This window comes from Xylocopa sonorina, chromosome 2 (assembly GCF_050948175.1).
Source record: "Xylocopa sonorina isolate GNS202 chromosome 2, iyXylSono1_principal, whole genome shotgun sequence".
Classification (NCBI taxonomy): Eukaryota; Metazoa; Arthropoda; class Insecta; order Hymenoptera; family Apidae; genus Xylocopa; species Xylocopa sonorina.
This window is the reverse complement of record NC_135194.1, coordinates 14552390-14578320: the sequence shown is the minus strand read 5'-3', so window position 1 is coordinate 14578320 and position 25931 is coordinate 14552390. Positions and strand designations below refer to the sequence as shown.

The 25931-nt window shown below is 51.2% G+C and overlaps 1 protein-coding gene and 3 non-coding genes across 4 annotated transcripts in view; 3 read left to right on the top strand and 1 right to left on the bottom strand.

The window, feature by feature from the left end:
- Window positions 1-25931, top strand: part of Sesn (Sestrin) — a 91981-nt gene that overhangs the window by 43412 nt on the left and 22638 nt on the right. The gene's annotated exons all lie outside the window — the stretch shown is intronic.
- On the top strand, window positions 1970-2042 carry Trnak-uuu (transfer RNA lysine (anticodon UUU)). Its single transcript has one exon. It is a non-coding gene; the product is annotated as a tRNA-Lys (tRNA).
- Trnak-uuu (transfer RNA lysine (anticodon UUU)) lies at window positions 2132-2204 on the top strand. Its single transcript has one exon. It is a non-coding gene; the product is annotated as a tRNA-Lys (tRNA).
- Window positions 20746-20818, bottom strand: Trnaa-agc (transfer RNA alanine (anticodon AGC)). The gene has a single exon. It is a non-coding gene; the product is annotated as a tRNA-Ala (tRNA).

Here is a 25931-nt window from a genome sequence, read left to right as displayed (position 1 = left end):
TGGCGCGTTTCCTGGCTGGCTGGCTCAGTCCTCCGTTACAAAGCTACCCGCCAATGGGCGAAAGTTCTTTCTGCGGTGCTGCCCGTGAAAGAGTTCATCGCGCTGCCGGCTGTTAAAGCTTGCAAAAACAACCTGGGTCGGGGGAAAAAACCGCTGGTTTTTCAACTAACAGGTTCATCGTTGCGGAAAAAGTCAATCGAAGAGCGACCGTAAAACAGATTGTACCGGGAAGAACGATTTTCTGGGTACCAAAATGGCGTCCATTGGCGAACTTCCTCTTAAATCTATAGAATATACATTATCGCTCGGTTAACGAGAATTATTCGCGTTATATTTTGCGATATTTATAGCCCTCTGATCGTCTCGACGTGCGGGCGATCGTTGAAGATCGTTCGATGTATGGGTAGCTTTATTACCGTAGCATTATTTGCGATGTCATCAACGAGCTGTTTGCTCGAATTCTTTTCAAGCTGCACGTTGGCGGAAAACGTAAACACCGCGGACAAGGACAGCGTTAATTAACCGAGCCGAGGCTGAAATGAGTCAAAGATATTTTTACGAGAAACTAATTTGCCGGGATCGCGCTGTAAACTTTCCTCCGCGAAATCACCGATAATTAAGTCTGTACCGCGGGCGAGACTGGTGGGGGATAACGACGAGGAAAAATAGCGCTGGCAATTGTCGATTCGTGGAAAAATGTGTTGCAGCCAAAGTTAAGCAGATAGCTAATTAGCTGACGATAATCCGCGAGCTCGACCTCCGCTAGTCTAACCAGCACACGAACCGCCGCTGATGTCAAGGCTACGCTTCTCAGTTGTCGAGTCTTTTCTTGGATTGAATTCTTCAGTTTCGGCTTGATTCACGCGGTGAAACGTGAATAGCGCGATTAGCATAGCACGTTGGTTCTTCTCGCGATTACAATAGCAACTTGGGGTAAAGAAAAATCAGCTCGCTCGAAGACACTCGATGATCCTAGACCAACCTCTTCCTGAACGCTCCTTTCTAAACGGAAGAGGAGCATTTTGAGAATAAATGAAACATTTACGTACTCGTGAATGAAAAGACGAAACGTCCAAGGCGATCGTCTGGATTTCGTCACTGGTTAAGAGGCAGAATAGCAAAGGATACTTGAGGGTACCATAAATTTGACCCTTCTCGAAGGCACCGCAGCGTCAAGAAGGGTGGGTTCCAGTGTTTCGCGACTATGAGACAGCCAAGGGCCATTCTTCGTGAGACCGTTGACGCGAACGTTTCGAAGTATTTTTCTACGTAGCTAGAACTTATTTTCAGCGCGATTCTCGTTTACTAAGTAAGAGATCATGGCGTAACGGTGGCGGGGAGGTAGTGAAACCTTGCTGTTTGCTATAAAGACACGTCTGCAGCCGCAGCTGTCACAATCTCAACTTTGTTCTTCGTTATCGGTTCGCGGAATGAGAGATAACGATTTTATTCTAACTAACGTCACTACGGCATCATCGCCGGATGAAACGATAGTTGGTTGGTACACGCGTCGGAAAATCGAGTTAAACCCCGGGTGCTTCGATCGATGACATCGAGGCCTCGAGTTTATTATTATCACTGTCGCCACTTTTTGTTAGCTTTTTATTTGGCCGAGTTCGGCTATCGGACCAGGCGAACGGTTATTGTAAAATTATCGCCACGGTTTATTATTAACGCTTACGAGAATGGCGCCTCTCTTCTGTCGTCTCTAAACAGTTTTTAAACATTTTCTAACGGCACGGATCTTCCGATTTATCGCTACGAACTGTGGAACTTTAAACATTGACTCACACTTCTGATTACAGAGAGCGATCGTTAATTCATTGATATATTTTGCTCCACGTGCGCACGAATTTTTGTTCCAAGCAGAGACCAATAACAGCTTTCTAATTATCGAAGAGGAGAATTGCAAAATGGTAATCCGAGCCGATGCGCGATTTGAGGTTTAGTAAGAAGCTTAGTTTCCATCGCCTGGATAGCTCAGTCGGTAGAGCATCAGACTTTTAATCTGAGGGTCCAGGGTTCGAGTCCCTGTTCGGGCGGAATTTTTTTTCCTCCACTCGTTGCCAAATGTCAATCGAAAGCAGCGCAAAACAGGTTATAAGAGCACAGAAGGGTTGCTTCTTTCATCGCCTGGATAGCTCAGTCGGTAGAGCATCAGACTTTTAATCTGAGGGTCCAGGGTTCGAGTCCCTGTTCGGGCGGATATTTTTTTTCCCCCGCACGATTATTCGTTCGATAATTTCGTACTCCACACGTTGATAACGCGGTACAATCGTTTATTGTATTTTCTTGATGAAATTACACACGATTCTCATTAAACGCCTGTGCATATTCATCGCAGAAGTGCAACCTCGTTTACGTGACCAAGTGAATCCTCTTAAATCCCGTATTTCCGCGATGTTCCTCTCTCGTATTTGCCACCATAGTACGGAATATGTTCGCAGACCGCTCGCCAATCGCAGAACCAGATCACGAATATCAGAGTAGCCGCGGTGTAATTCAGCACCGATATTTTCCTGTAGAAAAGAACGATCTGGGGAAACTATTGGAAACAAACGGACGCGGGATTTTCGGTAGAAAGCTGCGTTTTACCAGACTTTAGCCTGCTCCAGTCGAGTCGACCAGTTGGTTCGATACTTGGGAAACAACGGGGTCCAGGGGTATTTGCTTTTATACATTTTTTCAGCGATGCAGTCGACAGGAAAGATGCAATGCTTTACACGAATGTAACGACAGATAGATGACTATCGTCAAGCTAGATTTTCACTGTTCCAATTTCGTTCAGGGCATAGATTGCAGTGAAACGAGTACCTTGGCATTTTTATGGAAGGTGATGCGTGACCGTGGAGGAGGAATCGTGAAAGAGGCGAAAATCGTTGTCACGGCGTTCTTATCTAGTTCTAAAGGCGAGCCAAGTCGAAAAACAAGAGAAATTGTGCAAGAATCGCTGTCGCCCCTCTCCCCCGTATCTAATGGAAATGCTGATTAAACGGTGACATGTAAATCGGCGACAAAATTTCATCAGAATGTTTATTGGATTTTTGTTTTCGATTTCTCTAGCGTATCCTCGTTTCGTGGAGACCTATTTGTGCCGCGTGTTTATGCGGATAGCCGATATCATGATGAATCGCAGTCGATGAGATCGTGAACGCCGATGACACTTCACCTAGCTACACGTTATCGTCCGTGGCATTTTATTGACATTTTCTATCTTTTCTATCGTGACGTTATCACTGAAAGTGTCGCGTTAAACAGAGAATAATTGGTCTAAATTCACCGTCTTATCATCGTAGCCACCGCGGTGGCTTTCCGTTCGTATTCGTTGTTCCTTCCTCGCGTTTGTATCGCTGGAAAATACCCGCGCGTGCACTCTGGGGAACGCGAAAAAATTGCGGCAAAAAGAGTCATTTGCATCGGAAAGGTGGACACTCCTAATTGGGCGGTAAACGCGGTGCTACCGCCGCGGTTACGAGCAAATAATGAGGATAGAAGCCGGTTTCGTGGAACGCGCCTATTCGTTCTTCCACGAACTTAACGATCGCGACCGTGTTCGCGCAGTTTCAGTTTATTGTCCCGTCAGCTGGTTATTTTTCCTTCCCCGCCGTTCTTTTTTAATCGTCGACGGTCGACTCCCACGTTTTTCAACCCTCGCCCTCCGGTTCCTCCGAAAGAAAGCACCGCGCGCACATGTCTCTCCTCGACCCTCGTAAATTTCGTTCCTACGAACCCGTCCCTTTATACGACGCGACTCGTTGCACCCTGATGCATCGTCTATGGCGCAACGAGTTGCCACCACGTGGCGTTACGTCAAACGGATCGGTTTATTTTTCGTTTTACCACCCCCCAAACTATTCACCCTTTCCACTGTGGCCATCGATTCGAGCTTAGCCTCCCTTAGAATTGAACCTGTGTCCACTACCCTTGTCCGACTCGTGGTTCGCTCACTCTGAAATTCAGAAATCGTTGCGCTCAGGAACGTTTGGTTCCGCGAAACGGGACGAAAGGGGCTCGACTCGAAATACACAATCGCGCGCGGAGCGGTAATACCGGTAGATCACCGGAAATTCCGCAAAATGAAGATCCACACCGGGAATAGAGCGGGTCCGCGCTCCCCCTTTCTATTCCTGGTTTCACGGTTTCGCTCCTCGGTGCGACTTCAAAGAAACCCCCGCCCCGGCGTCGAACGGAAATAGACTCCGCGAGTTTTGCACGTGCCACGTGCATCGAGGAATTTCCAGATAGAGCTGGGAACGATTGCGTAAGAACCGCCGCGACGAAACCGCGGAACAAAACCGCGGTGCCCTCCTTCTTTGAGAAAATGGTGCACGTCGAGTATTTTTCCGAGCGTTTTTCGCGTCGAGCCGGGGCGACGTGCAGGCTGGCGCGCGGCTCACGAGCGTCGTGACGCAATCCCGCGTCCAAAGGTGGGCAAAGCCGATCGTTGTCCTTGGCAAAGACCCGCGTTACGCCCCCGGGACATTATCCTTGGTGTTGCGCGATCGCGATCAATCAACGTGCCTGTCGTTAGAGTAGCTGTTGGATCGGTTCGCGCGATTATCGATTAGTCACCGCCAGCTGCTTCTCCGTTCGTTTCACGGCCGCGTCAAGGTGACCGTCTCGCTTCCTCTTCTTCCTTTTCTCTCTCTCTCTCTGTCTTTCTTTTTTTTCCGGTTTCGCCGGCCACCGGATGCGACCGTTTTCACCGTTCCTCCGCGCGGCGACACGGTTTTCGAGAACGCGAGGGATAATCTGAAACGATCGCAAGAACCGGTAACGGCGAACTTGAAACAGTACGGCTTTGTGGTTAAATTAGCCGCTTTGTTGGACGGCCAAGGTTAAGGTGCGCACCGTCACCGTGAGTCTCTTGCTCGAGTTAAGGCAGGCTAACGGCTGACGGCAAGTGAATCCGGAGTAAAAATGTTGGGATCAGGTAATCCGTTGCGATTGCTTATTCATGGGAGATGGGAGAGAGATCCTGTTTCTGGGGATGAAAACGTTTGTAGACGCGGATCGATTCGGGGTAAGAGCGTGGCGTCTTCTCTTAATCCGTTCGAAGAAAGCCTCGAAGGGACTTCGAGGTCTATTTATCCCCTAGCTCGAACCGCGTTCGCTTCTCGCGCTTGGAACGATCGTAAAACAGCGATGGAACGCGAGACGAGAGGAAAATCGCGGGTGAAGAAGGCTCGAAAGAGAAAAGTCGCGTATCTCTGATCCCGGAAGAGGAAGAAATGTTAGTTAAACGGGCAATTACGAACGAACGCACGTCATAGGACGTGCTGGGATAGATCAGCGAGTTCGAATGCAAAAATCGTATTCGTAGGCGATCGGTATTCAGCGGGCGGCCTGTTTATTTGACCGGGGGGCATTTAAATGCATCCGAGTACTTCCGAGAAGACACTCCCGGCGATTGAATCTATTCAAGAGCTTGCAGCACGCTCGCCTCGATCCTTTAAAGCCCTGTACACACCGAGCACCTTAGCCCCGGGTAAACCTGATCACGGCCGCATGCAAATTTGCGACGAACTTCGACCTCCGGCTCCTTGGTAACATTTAACGAACGAGGGTCTGATGGAAATTCTGTGGATCGCTGCGGTGGTTCCACGCGCGAATCGTGGAAAACGTATCGTTTCTACGATCAACGGGTGTCAACGAGCCTCCTCATCGATATCGACGCTGATATTATATCGCGGAATCTATCAAAATAACTTTAGTCTATTTTCGAAGCGTCTTATCGCACTTTATCGCTCAATTAACTAGCGTAATCATCCTCAGCCAAAGTCTATTCGATCGCACGGGTAATTTGTACGTGCGATCGATCGAGACTCTGCTGTGCGCATAGTTCCCTCGGACCCGTGACAAAGGCCGCGTCCCAAGTTACGTTTCCGCTCGCTGGTGAAACAACTTCCGGCGACACCTGCGCTTCTCGAATCGTCCCGTGTCCGCGCGTACCTCGCTGGACTTCGTTCGAACAGGGATCGACGGAACTCCAAGTCGATCCGGCGATGATTGCGTGAAAAAATTTCCCTTTCGTCCGACGCGAGGTCGCATCGTTACGCTTATCGGGACCTTGCAATTTTATCGCGACGTCAGAGCTATCTCGCGAACGCGCGTGAGTCACGATAGCTGTGGAAAGTTTCGCGGGACGATCTCTCCTGTTTCGAGCGGGCGAAAATTGGAAATCGGACGTCGCGGCTAAGGGGAGCGGCGTCGGTTTGCAACGGCTCGCAAACAGGACTCCTATTTTCGGACATTGACGAGTGGAACAGGCAAAACGGTCGAAAATACGTTTAGCTGGCAGCAAGGAAGAGTGGGCCACACAGTAGCAGCGGTGGAACGTAAACAGGAAGGAAATTAGAACGAGACGGTATATACAGGCGGTCCATCGCAAACAATGAACGGTCTGTTCCCTGTGCACCTTGCCCCTCTACACTCGCCTTTTTCCCTTCTTCTAGCTGGCAGTACTCTTTCCGACTCGTGATCCACCACGGTTCTCTCGTGATCCGGCCAAATTTAGAACCGAGCCGCATCTTGTACGCTCCATTCGACCTTTCTCCGTTCGCCGCTTCGCTTTCCACCACCACCCCCGTCCTCGCGTTTCGCCCCGTCGTTTTCACGGAGTCCTTCGACGATCGATTTCCACCGACGTTTCATCCGATTTATTTCCCAGCCCGGAATATTCAGGGAGGATCGCGGCAGGAGCCAGCGTCGATGCACCCCCTGATCCGTCCCGGCCGTCTGATCGTCTGAACCGTTTGCATTTCAACCCCTTTGTCGGGAGCTGCTCGCGAAATATTCGCCCCGTCTTATTGGACGCGTCTAGCGCATTGTTCGCACGGTTCCTTCGAGGAATATGAATTTCCCATCGCGCCACTCCTGTCAAATTCCGCTCCGCTCCAGATAACGGACCCTGGGTGTTACAATTATTATACGCTTGCTCGATAATAGTTGGCAAGCTAATGCTCTCGTCGTTGATGGTTCTAGGCTGTGTAACCAGCCGGAGGAGGGAAAGGTCAGGTATCAAAAAGCGTCGCGAATGAAGTAACCGTTACAGTCGCGATGCTTATTTTAAGCTTCCCCTATGCAAGAACAACCGATGGTTGCTAATCGTTCCCAGAATTACCCAAAAGTTTGCGTCACGTTTCTAAGATTAACCTTCCGTCCGCGGTTTTTCGTTCCCTCGTTTTGACAGCGGATAAATTCGCCGCCGAGCTTCTCCACGAAATCACCCTGTATCTGCGAGAAGTGGCCTCGAGCGGCACCCCCGGCGGGCGCGTGTTTAAAGGGACCAAAGCAGCAGCGACCCTTCCATCCGGCGGGAACGAGAGGCTTGGGTGCTCGCGAACACGTGCTCCAGGAAGGGGAGACGAATATTTCTGTGTCGAGTGGTGGACGAGCGGACGTGTTTCCCCTCCGCGTGGCAACTGGTCGTGGTCGGTGTTGGAGCTGGTTTCGTACGTGGTCGTGTAAGCTCGTGAGCGCGAGTCAAGTACCGAGGCAGCAATCTCGGTCTGGCATTGCTCGCGGGAATAGCGAGGTGAGCGGAGCAGACTGCTTGGTGCCAGCAGTCATACGGATTCCTCTCTTTCTCCGTCTTCGCCTCCTCTCTCTTTCTGGCTCTCCTTCCCGTTCGCTCCGACCCGTTTTCCCATCTTCTCTCTTCGGCAACCTCGCCCGTCTCCCTCTGCGAGCCGGTTTCTCTCCCTCTAACCAGCCGCCGCTCCTTTTTCTTTTTCCCTCGCGCGTCTATTTCTTCCTCCTCTGGCAGCTCCGCGGGCTCGGAGGTCATTCTAGAGAGCCAGCCAAACTCGCAGTTTTACGTAATCTTATCTGCCGGTGTAATTGCGGCGATCGTCGAGGCTTCCGTGTCCAAAGCGTGCGCACCAAGGGTGCATCGCGCGCTCTAAGGGGTGCTCCTTCGACCAACGCTGCTCGGGGCGGCGACGCGTTCGAAGCTCTGCGCACCAGCGACGAATTTCGTGTTATTCGTGGAAATTTCGAGAGCTCCGCGGAGAATTCCTCGTGCAGCTGTAGGTGGTGCGCTGGCGAGAAGAAACACGGGGGCATAAATCGAGGCGGAAGGAAGGAACCCTCGCGAGGGACAGATTCAGCAGTTTCCGCCTGGTAACAAGAACGAAACGCTGAAACACGGAGCTAATTTTGCAGCGGCGTGCATACGCGCGGGCAGAGCCACCGGCACCAACCTAAATGCATGTGCATACATCCGCGGATGCATGTGCAACGTGTACACAATGCGGTGCACCGGCGTGCATAGCACGAATACGGGAGTAGCCGCGCCTGCCAGGACGATCTTGATGCCACGCTGCCAATAAACGATCGCGACACCCCCTTTCTCCCCCTTTCCCTACCCTCCTGCTGTCATCCTGCTGATTTACGAGCCGATCGTTTCAGTTATCGCTCGGCCAGTTTCGCGCTAAACCGCGTCACTTCCGTTCGTTACCTTGTTCTCTGCCTTTTGTCGGCTATCTCGATGCGATTTTGCGGATTTCCCGTCCCCTTTCCTCCGTCGTTTCGCGAAACACCCCCACCTTTCTCGCGGTATCTCCTTCCGGTTTTATTCCACGTCTAAATGACTCGATTAATCGACTGTTACGCGAGACACACTCGAGATTGTCGGTTCGTGAAACACGAGGAACGAATTGTATCGTAGAATTTTACAGACGAGCGAGTTTCGATTTATGTGGCCCAGAAATAGATTTCGTTTGCAAAACATTGGTTAGAATACATATCCCTACTTTTCTATGCCCATTATCCCAACCATACGAAGATAACTTTATCATTTATCTTGCCCATTCATCGCTCCTTCCAACTCGCGTCCTCTCACGAAGCAGAGAATTTTTGGGATCAGCGATTTCGTCGATGAGAGACGATCCGCTCCGTTAATCGAGCCATTTCGACTGTCAACGCGGTCTCTTCTCGCCCAAGTCAACCGCTCGAAAATAACCACGACCCACGGAAGTGGACGGAAAATCACCGACTAGTACTCATCGTTCGGAATATTACTGCTTCCGTTCGCGAACCGCGTCGACGCGTCTCTCCTTTCGAAATTCGTTTCCCAGAAATTGACACTCTTCCGCGTACGCTTCCCTATAAACGATTAATCGCGCGCAAGGCATAAAATCTGCATAAAATCGCAGCTCTGTCGTAGGCGCGAGGGGAATATCGAGTAAACCGCCGATCCGATCCCGTTCGAAAGGTGTCACGCGCGTAAAAGCTGACATAACGTTTACGTAAAATCCTTGTCGAGCGGCTGAGTAACGTTCGACGTGATGCACGAGAGGTTGGCAACGAACGACAAACAACAGATGGTAGCCGGCAAGTGTTTTCGGCACATTCTTGCTCGAATTCCCGAACGACGGTATAAATACGTGCATACCAGAGGCGCGGGACTTTTAAAAAGCGACGGGAACACGTTCCGGGGGATCCGCGAGGGCCTGCCCGCGAATTTAATGGCCCGTTTAATGGCCATTACGACCAAACGGGCCTGGTATAAAAGAATGCTCTCGCTTTTTACGCGTCTCGCGATTGAAAAAAAAAACGTTTCCATCGTCGATTCCAGCTCTCGATCTCTATCAACCGCGGCGACGTTTAATAAGCCGTTCGGTGTTACTCGCTGTTTTTCTCGCACGAGTTGCGTAAACCGGAAACGGGAAGATTTAACGGCGCGGCTTCTGCAAACAAAATACGAGGCGTACACGGATTTATCTCCTCTGCTATTTCTACGGTCACGCAATACGTGTGTACAATGGGATAGAGGGGGCTGGTGGTGGAGAACGTGGAAGATAATTTCGAGTTAAGCGATCGAGTGGATCGTCGTCCTCAGGCTGGATTTCGTGCAATTCTGCCGTTGTTACCGTCCGTAGAAGCAGGGAGGGAGAAAATGGGGACCGTGGCTAATTACAACAGAACACCGGGAACGGAATACATTTTTCTCCCCTGCTCTCTGGTTGCCTCGTCCGACCAGTGGTCACGCCAGTGGAAAAGTTTCCAGCGGATAATCGACTCGTGGATCGCACGCGTCTATTTTCGTATCGTGCTTCCTTTAAATAATTCATCGTCTTCGAATTACCTTGTTTACCAAATCTCTCCCTTCTCTCCAACATCGTTTCGCCACTTTTGTTTCTTTTTCCGTTACCCGTTTCTTACGCAAGTATCCCATCGAGCGGCGTGCGTTCGTTCGCGTTTCACCCGCGAACGTTGCGCGAACGAACACACCCTTTCGTCTGAAAATCGTTCAACCCTCTGCGACAGCTGTCAGCCTTTCGATGCGACAAACTTATGCGCCGTCTGTCTACCTTATTTCTCTCCGTCGCTGTGCCACGTAAAACGCCCGTGCTTTTAATTAACGATCCGACTAATGAAAACGCGTCAAACGAACGTGCTACCTGGACGCGTTACGGCCGCGCGGTTTAATTGTAGCCCCCGTGGCTGGTTAAAAAAATGATTAAATTATATGAACAGAACCAGGGAGCGTGACGGGTGCGATAATGTTTGCATCAACCCGATGGAACAACGCGCGACGAAACGTCCCGTGAAGGCGTGAACGACCAGGCTCGAAGGTGCAGGTTTCTCTCTCGTGATCGCTTATCAAGACGCTAAGGTGTTCCCTTTCAGTTTTCTCGGCCACGTTGCGCAACACGCGGAAAGGGTTTCGTCAGGGAAACGGGGTGAAGAACTGTGTCTGGCCGCGTTGCATCATTAATGCACCGATAAAACCGGTGAATCACTTTCAGTCAGGAATTTTATCTCCGCTCGAGAAATCGTCGGAGGTTTTAGCCGGTTCTTTCGCTATCGGCGATAATTCTCGAGTTCTTAAAAGTTTCCAACCAAGCTTGCGAGGGAATTTTAAATGTTCGTTAACCGCCCGCATCGCGACGACTACGAATTTGTTTCCTCCCTTTTCTCTTTTCCGTTAACGTTATCGAGGATTTCTTTCGCGACATCGCGAAATTGCACCGATACGTATAAATAGAAGACGTTATCTCGGATTTGAGAGTTCGCACGTTTGCATCGCGCGGTATTTTTTCAATTATATAATCTCCGCGACGATACGAGCCGCTCGCGATAGGCGTACACTTTCTAGAGGCATTACATTGCATTTTTTCTTTTTACGATGCCACACGGACGATCAATAGGGGATCAAGAATTTTATCGATCTAATCTGGCAATAACAATAATCTTTCAATGCCGATCGGTTATAATTAACAATATCGCCGATATTTGTCACCGTTGACAAGATCGTTCGTCGTGAGTGGTCGACTTAAGTGGTCCCATTCGTTTCCGTTTCGAAAGTTCTCGATCGACCTCTGAGCTACCTGCGTTCAAGGTCCCCGATCGAGGGTGCGGAGGGCGTAGACGCGCTGAGAAAGGAGGGTCCCTTCCTGAGAAAAGGTCTGTCGTCCCCTGTCCCCTGTTTTCGAAAGGTCCATGGAATTTTCCGAGACGGTTGGAGTGGAAATTAACCTGGATAGCCGATTCGAAGGGAGGGGCACGTTTCTTCTGGGCTACGTGACCGTTGAAAGGAAAAAAAAAAAAAACCCCTCGCCTTTGGAATTGTTAGACGATTCCATCGTTCTCTACGCACGGATCGCGTCCATGATTCTTGAAACGCACGCTCGTCCACCGGTTACACCTGGAATTATTCGAAAATTACCAACGCCTGAGAAGTTTCCGATAAAGTGAGCGTTTATCAAGTACGAAGTACAAGAACAGTTTCTTGTTATTGCTTTTTATCGTATCGAACGATTTCTCGGAAGGTTAATTACTACGATTCCACGCCTTCGATTTGCATCTTTTTTTAACACTCCCATGTTGGCGAGGATTTTTTAAAGCCAGCCTCTCAGCTGCAAGGAGAACCGTTATCCTTAAATCAGCCTTGGCTCGAGAAAGATCGATGAGAGGAGCAGGTATATTTATCCGAGCTGGAAGAAACCCCCGGGAAAGCATCGTACCATTTACGCTCTGCGCCGCCCTTTCCACTAAACGGCGACCACTCGCTTGGAAGAAATCCTAATGATGATTCAACCGGGATAACGATGATTCACCGATACGTCGAGCATGAAATCGCGCTGCATACGTGATTTCATAAGTCCACTTTCGTGGATGATCGATACGTCTAACGAGGCAGCCGGACAACGACGGTTTGCGCAATGTTACACTGTTACAGAAGGTTGCCCCACGTTTAATTAGCGATAAATAACCACTTTCATTACGCATCGACGCGCGAGAGAAAAAGGTTGAACGACCAGCACGCGGCTGAGAGTCGCGCGCGATCGCGAGCGCGCGTAATATGGAAACGATCTTCGAAAGTAGCGTCTCGAATCGACGGCAAGTTGAAGGTCGAACTTTGAGCCTCTTCTCGCGGCGGGGTGTTGTACGCAGAAAGCGTGTAAAGAGATAAAGGAGCGCGGAGAAAAAGCCGGTCGATAAGCCGGTTGAAAATGCGTGACGATCGGTTCCATGAAAACGCCTCGCGCAATGTAAACAACCGAGGCTGATACAACTTTGATTGACTGTTCACCGAGCCGTGATAAATTGGACGCGAGATTCGATTTTTCTTCACGAAACTTCTATCGTATCAGCCGAAACGGTTCGTGGAAATAATCACGTGTCAGTCGCGAGCAGATTCAGGCTGGGTCGATCGGAAAATCCGACGAAACTGCCTCTTCGCCCCGTTTCGTCGCGCACAATCGGCTGGTAATTTGATTGCATTCTCCTCTACGCAAAGGCCTGGCTACCGCGTGCAAGACCGGTTCTGCAAAGTGACTTTAACGCCTCGCTTATAATCTGGGATCAGGGCTACCGGCTCGAGCCTTCTCGCGGGGCAGCCTCTTTGTTCCGCGCGAGCGCAGCCACCAGCCGGCTGTTACACACGCACAAGATGAATCTGGCTCTCCAATTTAATTAACAAATCCAGGTACGCTCTCTCCTCTCGCGGGTCGAATCGAGCGGGCTGCTTACGCGCCGGCTGATCCGCGAGGGCACAGTTTCGCTTTCGTAACCTTGTTAAATGTTACTGCCTACCGAGACTGGGTCGAACCGTTGACCTTTTACACGGCTCTCCTAGCCAGCCTGTGCGCGTTAGCGACGTGTCGGAACGAAAGAACTGGTTTCTGGTCTACCACTCGGTGCACGTTATCACCGCTCGAAACGATACGTAATTCCCAAGCCACCCGTTTCCCCTGCGCTTTCACTGGTTTCCCATGTAAACTAAAATCAAACAACCGTTGACTCACCTGCCCTGCGGTGGTTCGTCCATCGTAATCTTACCCGCGATCGAGTGAATTTCATTTTCACTCGCGCGATGACTCACGTGGCCAGCGTCGATCAGTCACGGTGGATTCACCAGCGATCGTCCGGCAAATGAATTTTTCACGCTGCCCACCGGGACCAGGCTCACCTCCGTTATACACGGGCCACTAATTTCCTCGGTTCGACCGTTACCACCAGGCTTTGTTCCTGCGAGTTGGGTTACGAGGCTAGGAAAAGGAAACGCCTCGCGAGAGAGTCCCCCGCTGGGCAAGGACGATCAGCCCCTGAAACGAAAGGGATTTCAGATCCTCGAGTGGCTACGCGAGGAAAAATGGAAACCTGCACGCGAACGTTCGAATAGATTTTAAAGGAACAGATGCGAGGTGGGAATTTTAGAGGCGATCTCTGCAAGTTCGAGGAAACGATCCTCGACGATGCCAGCGTCGGCTCTTTTCACGGTTTATCGTGGCATTACGTTCAGCAGATAACGGCTGCTATTCTCGTCGCAATTACGCGTGCATGTATTTTAATGTATGTACATACATGCGTTTCAATAACGCCGCGCCGCTCTCTGATACGGTGATAAACGCCGTTTTGAGACGATGCGATTAGTCGTGTCGCTCGCGAGGCCGGGGCGGAGCGGTGGCGGTTATGGTGATTTCAACGCGGGGGATCGAACGCGCCGCGGTCGCGAGCCTCCCTCGATGGGAGCGCGCATTTTTCGCGGCGCTTATTGCGATTACACTTGCAAATTGCACTCGAAACGTGAGAACGACTCTGTCTTGCCGAGTGTTTGCTCTCTGCTACGCGAGGAAGACGATAACGCGCAGGACGGGAGGTGTATACACCCGTTGTTCAATTATTTGCTTGGTCGCTGCGTGTCGTTGCAGCGAGACGACGCGAGCCCCGTCTCGAAACGGCGCCCGTCGACGCGTCCACGATTTTATAATCGAAAGATCGCGTAGCGAACCGTGAAAGTTCCCTGCCCAGCGGGAGACGCACGCAGCGGGCGACGAAACGTCGATCGATCAATTTTTCCCGCGACCCAACCGAGTGTCGAGTGAAAGGGTAACGTCTCTCTGCCGTGCTGAAGAGAAGGAACAATTTTCGATTCGAACGCGACAATGGTCCGCTCCTCGAGCGTGTCCACGAGGAGGGGAAGGGAATCAAGGGAGAATAATCACCCCTCGTGTAAATATGGGTCACGATAGAAGCGGTGGATATGCCCGCGTGTTGACCCACGACGTGAACACTGAATAGAATCGCTCGTGCAAGATTTATCTGGAAACTGTGCGGAGCGAGTCCTCTTTCTTGGAAATAAAGCTCGCGGTCCCGCGAACTTTCCAATTCTAATTCCTTTCATCCCCGTCGTTCTTTTCCCGTTCCGGTGAAAGTTGCTAAAATTAATTCGGCCGTGGCACGACGGTAAAAGTCGCGGCCAACAATAACTCGTCGAGGTTAAGAACACTTCGTACGGAGAATGTTCATAGAAAAAACTAGAGTGAGAAAGAGAGAGAGAGAGGGGGGGAGAAAAGAAACGGAGGTCGTTTAAAATTGGAGAACAGTTGCTCCTGATTCATTGTTGATTTATTCAGTCCGCATCATAAGAGGCATAAGAGGAGAATGTTCTGGCATAATAGCGGCGAGGAGGCAGCGAGGCGTCTCTGGATACACTCTTCTTTTAGACGCTCGCGTGAGTCATCTCCAGTTGACGGCGGAGGAACAAAGGACGCACGAAGGGTGTCCCGATCCGATTGCCGGCAGACTTTACGATCGTTATCCGCGCGCATCGTCAGGAGAAAACGTACAATTGCGGCTGATTAAGTCTATCTATAGTACCGAGTCGTCTATTTGCAGCAGCTGACGAAACCCGCTTCCGTGTTGCATCAGTCGTACGATAACCGACTTCGTTGTTTACCGATCGTTGATAATCATGCCGCGTTTCTTTCGTTCCATCGATCTTCGCCCCTTCCTCTCCCTTGCTCCGTTCCACGGAGTCGAATCTCTCTTGTCAAAACACCGATACCCTCGATTACGAACCGAGAACAGAGAGAGAGAGAGAGAGAGAGAGAGAGAGAGAGAGATCCCTCTCGTTCTCGTATCCCGTTCGCTCGTCCGCGAGAAATTCGCGTGCACGCTCCAGGGCGATCGATCGTAACGGTCTCCCATAAATATTAGAACCACCACCTTCGAGCGCCCTAATGCGTTCCCAGTGTACCAGAAAGCCACCCCTGCAACCGTAACACGAGACAGGCCCTCCGCGTCGAGAACAGCTGATCTCTCTCACCGTGCGACGGCCAGGCTTCCTGTTTGTAAATAATTTGGCCCTGTCTTTAATTTTCCGTGCAACCTCCCAGCATAATAGGCCGGTACCAGTCGCTGGCTCCAGCTGAGCACGGAGGGGTTGCGACCAGCCCTTCATCCGTTGCACGAGCATCACCGTAACGGCGTCTAATACAATCTCGACCACCCTAGACTGTGGAGACCGACGGAAAACGGGGGGTGCACTCGCTTATTCGCATCGATTCACTCTCCCCATGCGAGGCGCGCGCCACGAGTCGTAGGTTACCGGTAAAAATTCGATTTCCACGGTGCTCGTAGCGATTGTTGTCACGGAAGAATAGAGAGGAGGGTGGGCGACGCTCTCGAGGCGTGAAACAGTACGTAAAATAGAATAATTCGCTGTACGATCGATCGTAGAAGAGTAGAACGTTTGTACGAGGTACGAAATCGGTCGCTTTCTCTTCTGGACGCTCGCAGAGGTTTGTCAGGAGCCGCGTCCTTCGACGAGGACCTTTCATTATTCCGTTGACACATGGCCCGCAATCGTGGCTGCACCCTTCCACGAGTCACGGCTGACTTCGCCCCAGGGGACCAGCGAAGGGATCCACGAATCGCGCTAACCGAACCTCCTCGCTCTCGTCGATTATCATTCTCTATCGATTCATCCGGACAGAAATTTGTTTTATATCGTAGTTTTATTATCTCTCCTGTTCCGTCCTCGTCTCTTATTTACGACCACCATCAACCGTGCTACCTCTGGATCGTATCCATTCGCTAATGACGGTTCCACGGAGGGATGCTCCCTTGCGAAGCGTTCGATTCCACCCTGGTAGACGTTACGATCGTAAGGAAATCAGTAGGGACGCGATACATCGTTTGACACAGTTTTATATCTCGATCGTAAAACGCGTCACGCATCTGTCCCTCGATCGGAGTCTGGCTGTTTATGGCAGAAACGGGAAGACTCGTCGCCGTCGTGGCACACGTTTTCCCGGATTTCCTGCGCGAGTCTCGGTTAATTTACTGCCGCATAAAAGTTACTGGCGGCCATCGATTCAGTCGCCCTTAATAATATGTTTATTTCGAGTCGAGGTTCACCCTTGCGACGCTCGTGGGATCTTTCGATCGGAGAGGAGCTTGACAATGATGGTAAGAGTCGTACATAGGGGGTGAGTTTATCGTTGCGATCGTAACGAGACGAGGTGGGACTTTTAATACGCGCGGTTCCTTTCTTTGCGAAAGATCGATTTTTTCGTTTGACCTTACCGTCGCAATCCACCGCAATCGCACTTCCTTTCCAGCGGAACGTGATTGCCAATATACAAATAACTTGTTGTTTTATTAACTTTCTTTCGGGAGTCACCGATAAATTCGCGATAGTACCGTGTTTACGCGATACATAAAAACTGCGGTAGATAGATAAAATATGCTAAATATAATTTTCGAATGGTGAGCGCATCCGTCTTTGGGAAAATTATCGATCAGGGTAAAGGGGCGAACTTCTGGGCAGGAAAGTCGCGTCGACGCGAGAAACCAGGAGTCGGTTCCGAGGCGCGACGCGATCGCAAGGACGGGAATGAAAAACAGAACCAGGAAACAGAGAATCAATGTCAAATCGAATCGCGATTATCGCGAGGCGATATCTTGGCAGGAATTTTTTCGAACGACCAAGAAAGTATCGCGACGATACGATTCCGTCTGCCTCGATATCGCTGTTTACCAAATTTTCGCTCGCGATCGAACCTCTATCGATGGATGGAGGACCTGGAAAACGTCCGAGATACATTTTTGTCTACGCCTCCCCTCGCGTCGCGTCTGGTTATTTTTTTGCCCGATATTTCGAGCCTCGAATTCGTCTGGTATTTTACGTCATCGATGCCTGGCTGGCTACCAAATGTGCCGTCTCCATCGTTCTCCTCCCCCTCCTTCGACAGGCTTAATCGATTCTCGATTATCGTCCGACAAATAATGTCTGTCTTTCGAGTGAGACGACGGTGTGAAAATGAAAACAACTTCTTAATCACCGTCCTGATACGTGAGTCGACGTTAATACAATAGGCCACGAAATCTCGTTGATGCACACTTGAGACGCGGCTTAAAGCATCGTACGACAGATTACGCATCGATGGACACCCGCAAATACGGAAAAACCGACGATTCGTTTTGGTAGAAGCCTTCGAGTGCACTCGATGGACCTTCGAGCGATCCAATCTGTGAATTAACTAATTACAAAACTGCAAGCTGGATAATCGACAAGATTACCGTCGTAACACCTTGTTGAAGGGGTAGTTTTAATCTAGATTCGAGTGAGAACGAGAAAAGATACAAGAAGCACGATGACGAGTTGCGAATGTCGCACAGACGAGTCGCAGAGCGAGGGGGACGAAAATTAGAGTTACAGCGATGCGGGTAGAAGATTGCATTGTCCTGGGAGATTTAGGGTGGGACGTGATAAAACTTTCTCCCAACTGCTCTGCGTTCTTTCAAGTAGCTTCGAGATGCCCGGGATACGCGAGATGTACATCCTTTCTTCAGTTTTTTTTTTCTCTTTCCCCGAAATTGCTTCAAGATGCGCGCGTGGCATTGTGTCGCGAAGAAAGGGACGCGGAATCGCGGTGGAAAAGCAGATGGTATGCAGATGCACGTGGAACGGCTCGAGCTGACGGAGTAGAGGCCAGGCAGCGCGATAGTTCAGGGTTCACGGCTACGCTTCTTCTGGATGTTCGCTGTTATCAGGTGTTAGAGTGGTCGTTATCGCGCGAAACTGGTAGCAATTAAACGGTTCGTCCAATATTCAATAAACAGATTGCGAAGACGTCGTGGCGGTCTTTTGCTCGCCGGCTGGTTTGTCGCGGAAATTATGCAACGCTGCTATTTTCAGGCTGGCCTTAGACCGAGGCGGAAAGTTGCTCGCGAGTTGTGTCGATCATGTTTACCGAGAGGCACGTAGTCGAGCGATCGAACGATTCTCAAAGTCCGCGGGATACGATCCAGGTGTTGTTTTTCCGCGGCCATTTTCTATGATCCATCTGTCCCGAGTATTCGTTTCCTCTGATCTTTCCATTCGAAATGCCAGATCCTCCTCGATCGTTTATCAAATCGGACGTGTATCAATTTTTCTCGACTTTTATCGCTACAAAAACCGCGATAAGCGTCGCATTCTTTATAGAAAAACCGTTCGTTCGAGTCGATAGCGATTCTCTTCGATCCTAAATAATGTAAAATGTTTGATACGATGGTAGCTGGTAAAATAAATAGACGCGAAGAAACCGCCGTGCAGACGCGTCTCGTTCGTCGCTGTGGAAGCAGTTTCGCGTGCTGTCGCAACATGGCAGAGATTCGAGCGACGATCGGCAACGACCGATCACTCTTGACACTGCTCGCCCGCTCGATACCGGTTTATTGTCCCTCGACCAATAAAACGGCACCTCGCATTTTCGTCTTCTATTATTGATAGCCCGTTGTCAATAGAGCGGCAGATACCGCGGTCGCGCGTCCGCCAGCCACCCGATAATGCCCGCAGCTCGATGTTTTCGCGAGGCGAAACGTACGACCCGCCTTCGGATGACACGGATATCTGCGCTTTATCAGCCGAGCGTATTGTTATTCCTAAGCTCCGCCACGTGGAATCACGATGAATCGTGTGGCTCGCGCGATCTGGCCATTGTCCGCTTCCAGCTACGCCCGCCACGGCCAATCAACCGGCCTCGGGACAATTTCCTTTTATTAAATTCCCTTTTCCATTAGCCGGATGACATTCTCGCGTTGCCAGCCGGAATTATTTATCGAGCCACGATATTAGGGCTGCTTGATCGATCGGTGGAAAGGGGAACGCGATCTAATCTGGCTATCTGACGCGTCCCGTATCGCTCCCCACAGTGGTTCTTGTAAACACTCGTACACCTATTTCGCTTAGTCATTTTTACCAACGATATCTCATGTCTCGCAGATCCGTTTCGAATTTTTTCCTGCTCGCGTTCTATTCGAAGTTACGCGTTACTCTTGATAGCTAAACGGAGACAGACAACGGTGTCTGTTTGGAGCAAAGTGGCTGGAAGGTCTCTCTGGATATTGTACTCCCAGTTGCAACCTTCTCATTTGAATCACGTCGCTCGTAGGAAAAGTCGATGGCAACAGCTGGTGGCGACTGCGTTCACCAGCAACCCCGAATATGGAGCAACGCGTCATCGTGTTTCACCCCACGCGCGCACCGAACCGAGGCGACGAGGAACGAAACTCTCCTCCGCGTACCCTGCAGCGATCGTAGATCGGTCGTGTGCGTTTTACGCGTTCGAAACGGCGCAGCGTGCGTGTCGTAAGAGAGACAATCTTGCAGCTGTGTGCCACGATAATGTTGCCAGGGCTGCTGCAGCGACCGGCTACTTGTCGCACCGTTGAAACCGGATCGATTCGAGGGGCGAACGGCACGCGTATCGCCGTTCCTCGATTTTGTTTCAACATCGTCTGCGCGCGCGATGGACACCCGTTGATAGTCGAACGGTTATCGTCCTTATTGTCGTGACACGAAATTTAGCCGACGATCTAATCGGCCCTCCTGCGCTCTGCGCAAACACAGATGCGACCGCTGCTCTTGTGTGCACTGATGATGTAATTGGTGTCGATGATAGCCTGCGTTTAACTTTCTACCGTGCTGGGTAAATATATCGGTACCGCGAACGCGTTTTGGAGCTGGGCTCGATTTCGTTGCTGGATCGAAGCGAGAAGTAGAAAAGGGGCTATTGACAGTAGCGTGACGGGTAGTCTGGCTGTGCGAGACTTACCAGCTCGTGATGGACATGGGACCCACCCCTGGGGGAACGTTTGTCGATAGCGAAACGCGACCTTCGTCTACGACAAATGATCGATACGTCTTCCGTTCATTTGGACACACACTCGTCTCGAGCAGCACTCGCGTTCGAGCGCTTCCACGCCTTTCTCTTGTTCCACGACGACGGGGATAAATTTGTAATTTGGCTTTTTGCGACATTACGCTGTGATAGATGGGTTGGTACGGTTGATTCTTCGCAGCATAGAGTGAACTCGTACCTTTGACGCAGACGGAGATGCAAGAGAGTTTGCAGAAGCGTGGATCTTTTATTCAGAAAAAAATGCAGAGAAAAGAAAAGAAACAAAACGATGAATGGATGTTGATGTTTGGTTTATCGAGAATTGGGAGAAAAAAACATCACTTGGAGGCGCCGGGCATCGATCCCGGTACCTCTCGCATGCTAAGCGAGCGCTCTACCATCTGAGCTACGCCCCCGATGTAAACACTCGTTAAATCCCCTGAAAGATCCAAAGCAGACCACCCCTGATAACACATCCCTCAATAATTTCCTTTGATTAACTTTTGGTGGACTCTTCGAACGTTAATCTGTAGCCAATTAATCGAGAACGACCGACTAGCCTAAAGAATCGAGTTATTGTCGTTCGTGAAATTCGTTTGTCGCGCATCACCCCTTTCATTAGTCAGTCATTAGTCATCGTAGTGTCATCAGCTATGTGTGTCAGATCGTTGCACTTAACCGCTTGCCAAACCGCGAACGATACGACTCTGTTCGCGCAGTTAAATTAACAAACGGTTGGAACGAAACGAGTCCGCTTCCAGAACTTCCTCCGTGTTCCGCAGTTACGTGTAAATTTAGTAATGAGTTGGTAATAGCAGCTCTTTCGAGACAACAGAGGTCCTCTCTGTCGATGTACCGTTTATTTGCGGTTTCTCGCGCCGTTTCGACGGATAATAACGAATCCATTGTCTCGAGCGCGTATACAAAGATGCGTCATTAGCGAGGGAATAAAGACGATCCAGCGTGGTGGCACGTGTTGAAAACCGCGGGCTCGTGCCGTTTAAACGTTCGACGTGTGTATTCGAGTGGATAGCCTGGTGGTACGAGGGGGGAAAAGGTCGGAAAATCGGCCGATCTGAGTCATAGCCGGAACAAAGGTATCTTTAATCGCTCGAAATGGCCTGTGCACGCGTCGAATGGTGTACGTGTACACCTTTGAACTCATTACAAAACAGCTTAAACATCGTACGTACAAGTCACTCGGCTCGGCACACCACGATAACGCAACTAAATTTAGAACTAGTTTGTCAAAAAGAAATAAATACGCGAGAGATATCGATAGCTGAAAAGCACATTTTAACAATTACATCGCGTATTGGCTCGAGGCTAGGAAAATTGCATCGCACGTTGCCTCCGAGTGTACACCGTGCCCGCGTGTTATTCGAGGCGCGAAGGAGTTCGGTGAAATCCGACTGAAATATTAAGACTAGCCGTACCGGCCGTCGCGAACGTTTGAATGGAGAATTTACTGGGCGGGTGGCGATCGCGACGACGAAAAAAGAAAAGAACAGAAAAAACGTACGATCGCAGTAACTCGTACAAGAAAGGGACATTAATTCTCCCGATTCCGCGGCTCGAGACCGCGGTGGTGCGCTGCATGAAAAGGAGAAAGCGTCAGGCTGTGCGTGTCGGTGGTTTTACGATCCTCGTGAACAGCCTGGGCGAGTAACCCAGCTCGCGAATCACGCCAGCGAACAGGAAGAGCCAAGGGAGTCCAGCGACGGAGCTCTCATCCCTTTCGATTCAGCCGCCGTTCCGGAAACAGCTCGAACGCCTGTTGGCTTCCGCGATATTACTTTTCCGCCGCGTTCTCACCCCTTCGCGGTGGATCGCGTGTCTTCGACACGCGCGCGTCCATCATCCACCCCGACAGCCCTCGAACGCGATGCCCGTTCGCCGCGCTTCCTTCGCGAGCCAATTCCTGACCCATTTCTTATCTAGCAAGAGCCACCGTCACGACTCTTATCAGGCGCAATGACTCATTCCCTCGTGACTGCCGGGTGCATCGTTGTCCTTCGTTTCCGACGTCGTGATTTTCTACTAACCTTATCGATTTTAAATTGAACCACACGCATTCCACGTCGATTGCAATTGAGTGACTCGTTCGCGTACACGGGTGGTAGCGAAATTTCCCTCGCCTCGTGGTGGTGGCGACAACTCGAGCAAGCTGGACACGCGACAGGGTGTCGTTACGAGAAAGGGGTTACCCTCGCGCATGGATAACCAGTCGCGTTGTAGAATGTTTTGCAACCGGAGATGAACGTCGACCCGTTACAATCTGCACCGGCAATTTGTAGCTCGTTACAATGGGACGATAGCTGGTAACGTTACAGCTGGAACGTTTCATTGCCACGTAATACCTTGCCGGGCACCGCCGGTCTGACTCATCGCCGCGAAAGGATTCTAAAGTGTTTTCGCATCTGCGGCCTTGATTCGCGGTTTCCACGCTCGCACTCCCGCGGATCAGCACGGGATGGAGGGCGTTCGTTCGCGGCTAAATCGCGTTGGTCGATTAGGCGCGTCGATCAATCATCCCGCTGTTTTTCAGACCGTCCATGCCAGCCACCACCATCACCCGTCTCTCATCCGTCGCCCCTTTTCTTCGCAGCCGGGTATCGAATTCTTTTCGTTGCTGTCTTCGCAGCTCGCGATCCGCACGATCGAAACACTGGCCAACCGCGATCGTGAACGATCGTCCATCCGTCGCGTTCCATTAGCGGAGCTCGTTCGCGTGGCGCGAAGGGAAGCGCGGGGTTCCATCCTCGACCGCGAATTGCTCGGCGATCTACGTAACAACGAGAGACGAGATCGTCTCAATGATTTCGCTGTCAGCAGCTGACCGGTCGCGGCGCATATGAGAGCGATCCCCCCACCTCGACCCGCTCTAACGGCAGAATGCGTGCGATCAGCTGAAAGGTACATGCACAGAACGCATCGGACGGGAGCGATCGAGGGACGACGGAGCGAAACGGCGCTGTGAGATAGGCTGGTAACGGGCGACGCGAGGTGAGGAGGACCGGGGAAACGGGCGGAAAACCGGGGAAAGGAAGAGAGCAAAACGGAGCGGCGGAGAGTGTTGCGCGATCGCGCGAGCTGAAGTGGTAGCGGCGCGGAGAACGGACGGAGAGGCCTGGACAAAGGGTTGAACAGGAGGAAGAGAGACGAACGGGTGTCGACGAGAAGGACGAGGTGGAAACGGAGGAAAGGGTGCAGAGGAATACGTGGCTGGTATGGATACATGCATCGCGTGTACACGCGTGTACCGTGGAACGAGGAGAGAGAGAGAGAGAGAGGCGAGCGGGAGAAAGTCGAGGGACCGAGAGGACGCGAAAGAGTGCACCAAAGGTGGGGCGATACGCGACGAACGAAGATGGCGAGACCGCGGAAGAGAAGGAAAAGGAGAGGAAAACGGTCGTGTAGGCGGGAGAGGGAGAGTTTGAGGGTGAGAGAGGAGCAGAGAGCGAGAGAGAGAGAGTGTGGCGGCGGTGGTTGGAGGCAGGGGGATTTCCGAGCGACGGGGCCTATAATATCGTATGGCAGTGCCGTAACGAGAGGCGCTTTCCCGAGCGTTGACCCCTTCGCGCGCTTCCAATACTAACCTCGCCCAAATCACTGCTCCCGGGAATACGAAATAATAGAAACTCGGGTGGCCTCTCGTCGCAAACGGTAGCTCGCAGCCCCGGTCGAGAGATCGTCCGCCTTCGCGGAAGTCGATCGATCGGGGGACGGTCTCCCGAAATCGAAGCTTCGAATTTCGAGGTTCGATAACCGTTCGCATCGGACAAAGTTCTCGTTCGATCGAACGTTATTAGAAAAATACGAACAGGCTTCGTTTATTGTCAGAAGTTCCCTTCGAGTGGCCTTCTTCTGGGAACTCCTTTCAGCAGGCTGCTCTCTCTCCTCCGGTCGTTTTACCGGGAAATCGTAACGTGGAATCGACGCGATCGGCAATGGTACAATGAAAGTATTGTAGCCAGTTTCCCCCTGTGAATTTCCCTTTAATGGTTCCCGTTAACCTGGTTATGGATTCTGTGCGGAAAATCCCGTTTCGCACGAATCCCAGTGGTGTACGATCGATACTGCTCGTCGCTGGCTAGTCGTGGCGGCTTCGAATGGCCTTCGATCAATGACAACCCGGCCGTCATCGATCGTCATCGAATAAGCGTGGCGTGACTGGACGCAATTAGCGTCATTGTGCTCGCAATCATCCGACGATGAGGAAAATAGAGCCAGATAGAGAGAGAGAGGGAGAGAGAAATAGACGAAGACGACGACGACGACGATAAGGAAAGAGAGCAGCACGCCTGACGCGGAGGCAGCGTGGGTTTTCATGGATTTTCAGTTTTCGCTCGCGCGAACAATTTCGATGGCTCGCTACAAAGGGTCGTCGGTGTTTTGCGGAAATGAAAGAGGGGACGGAGGGATAGAGAGCCCTTCATCGTTTCCTTCCACAGTCTTTATTCCGCGTTGTCCTTGGAAGACAAAGGGACCTTAAAGGTCCGTGAATGCCTCTTCATCTTTCCTCCGCCGGTTGCAAAAGGGTGGACCCGGGGAGTTTTTCATTGATCCGAACAGTCACGACGAACGGGGCTCGTTCCGCGATGAATATTCGCGAATCGCACCGTTTCCTCGTGCGTGCATATACACCCATCGCGATAATGCACGCTCCCCTTTCGCTAAGAGGGAGTCTCTTCGTTAACGCCCGTTAACAAAGCGAAGACCGTGGCTGGTCTCACTTTTGTCGATCAATGGAAACGGTGACGAATAGCGGTAGGCGGGGGCACGTCGATTGGAGTTTTAAATCGCGGCGATTTAAATCGAACGACACCTATCGAGGGAGCCCGTGCGCGGCAAACGCGGCGCGACGGTTCCGTGCCCGCGATTTTGACTTTCTCCCAACTCTTTCGAACCGCGATCGCTGCCAACGGATCTATAACGCGTACGTATGCGCGAAAAAGCCGGTGCTCGTCAATTTACTTTTACCCGAACGTGCCGCGTAACACGTTACAGGCTGCATCGTGTGCCGATAATCAGATGGGATCGATATTTTTAGCACAGTTCGTACTCCTGTTGCTAAGGCATCAGCTGATCAAGCCGGCCGCCTGCGTGCACTCAGCCTCGTATCTATACCTACCTACACCGGCTGCCACCCCACCCGTCCTCCTCGTTCGCCGCTTTATTTGTCGTCTCTTAAACGGGCACGTAGCCCAGCTTACATATTCATGAAACGTAGCAATGAATCACGAATTATCTGAAACCGAGACCCTCCGGCTACTTTTTCCACTTTTTTCCGCTCCTCCGCCGGTCTTTATCAGAATTTCGTTCGAACGGGAACGGGGCGGCGGGCGCTGTTGCTACGGCACTGCTCGACCAATCGCAACCCCGTAGAACCGGCAAATAACCCCCACCAGCTGTTCGTAGCCCCCACCAACGGTATCCGACCAGATGATCGCGGCTCGGCTTAGCTATCGAGGCATCAGTTATCGTCAGTTAGCAACCGGCTCTCTTTTCGTATACATCGTTCTCCGT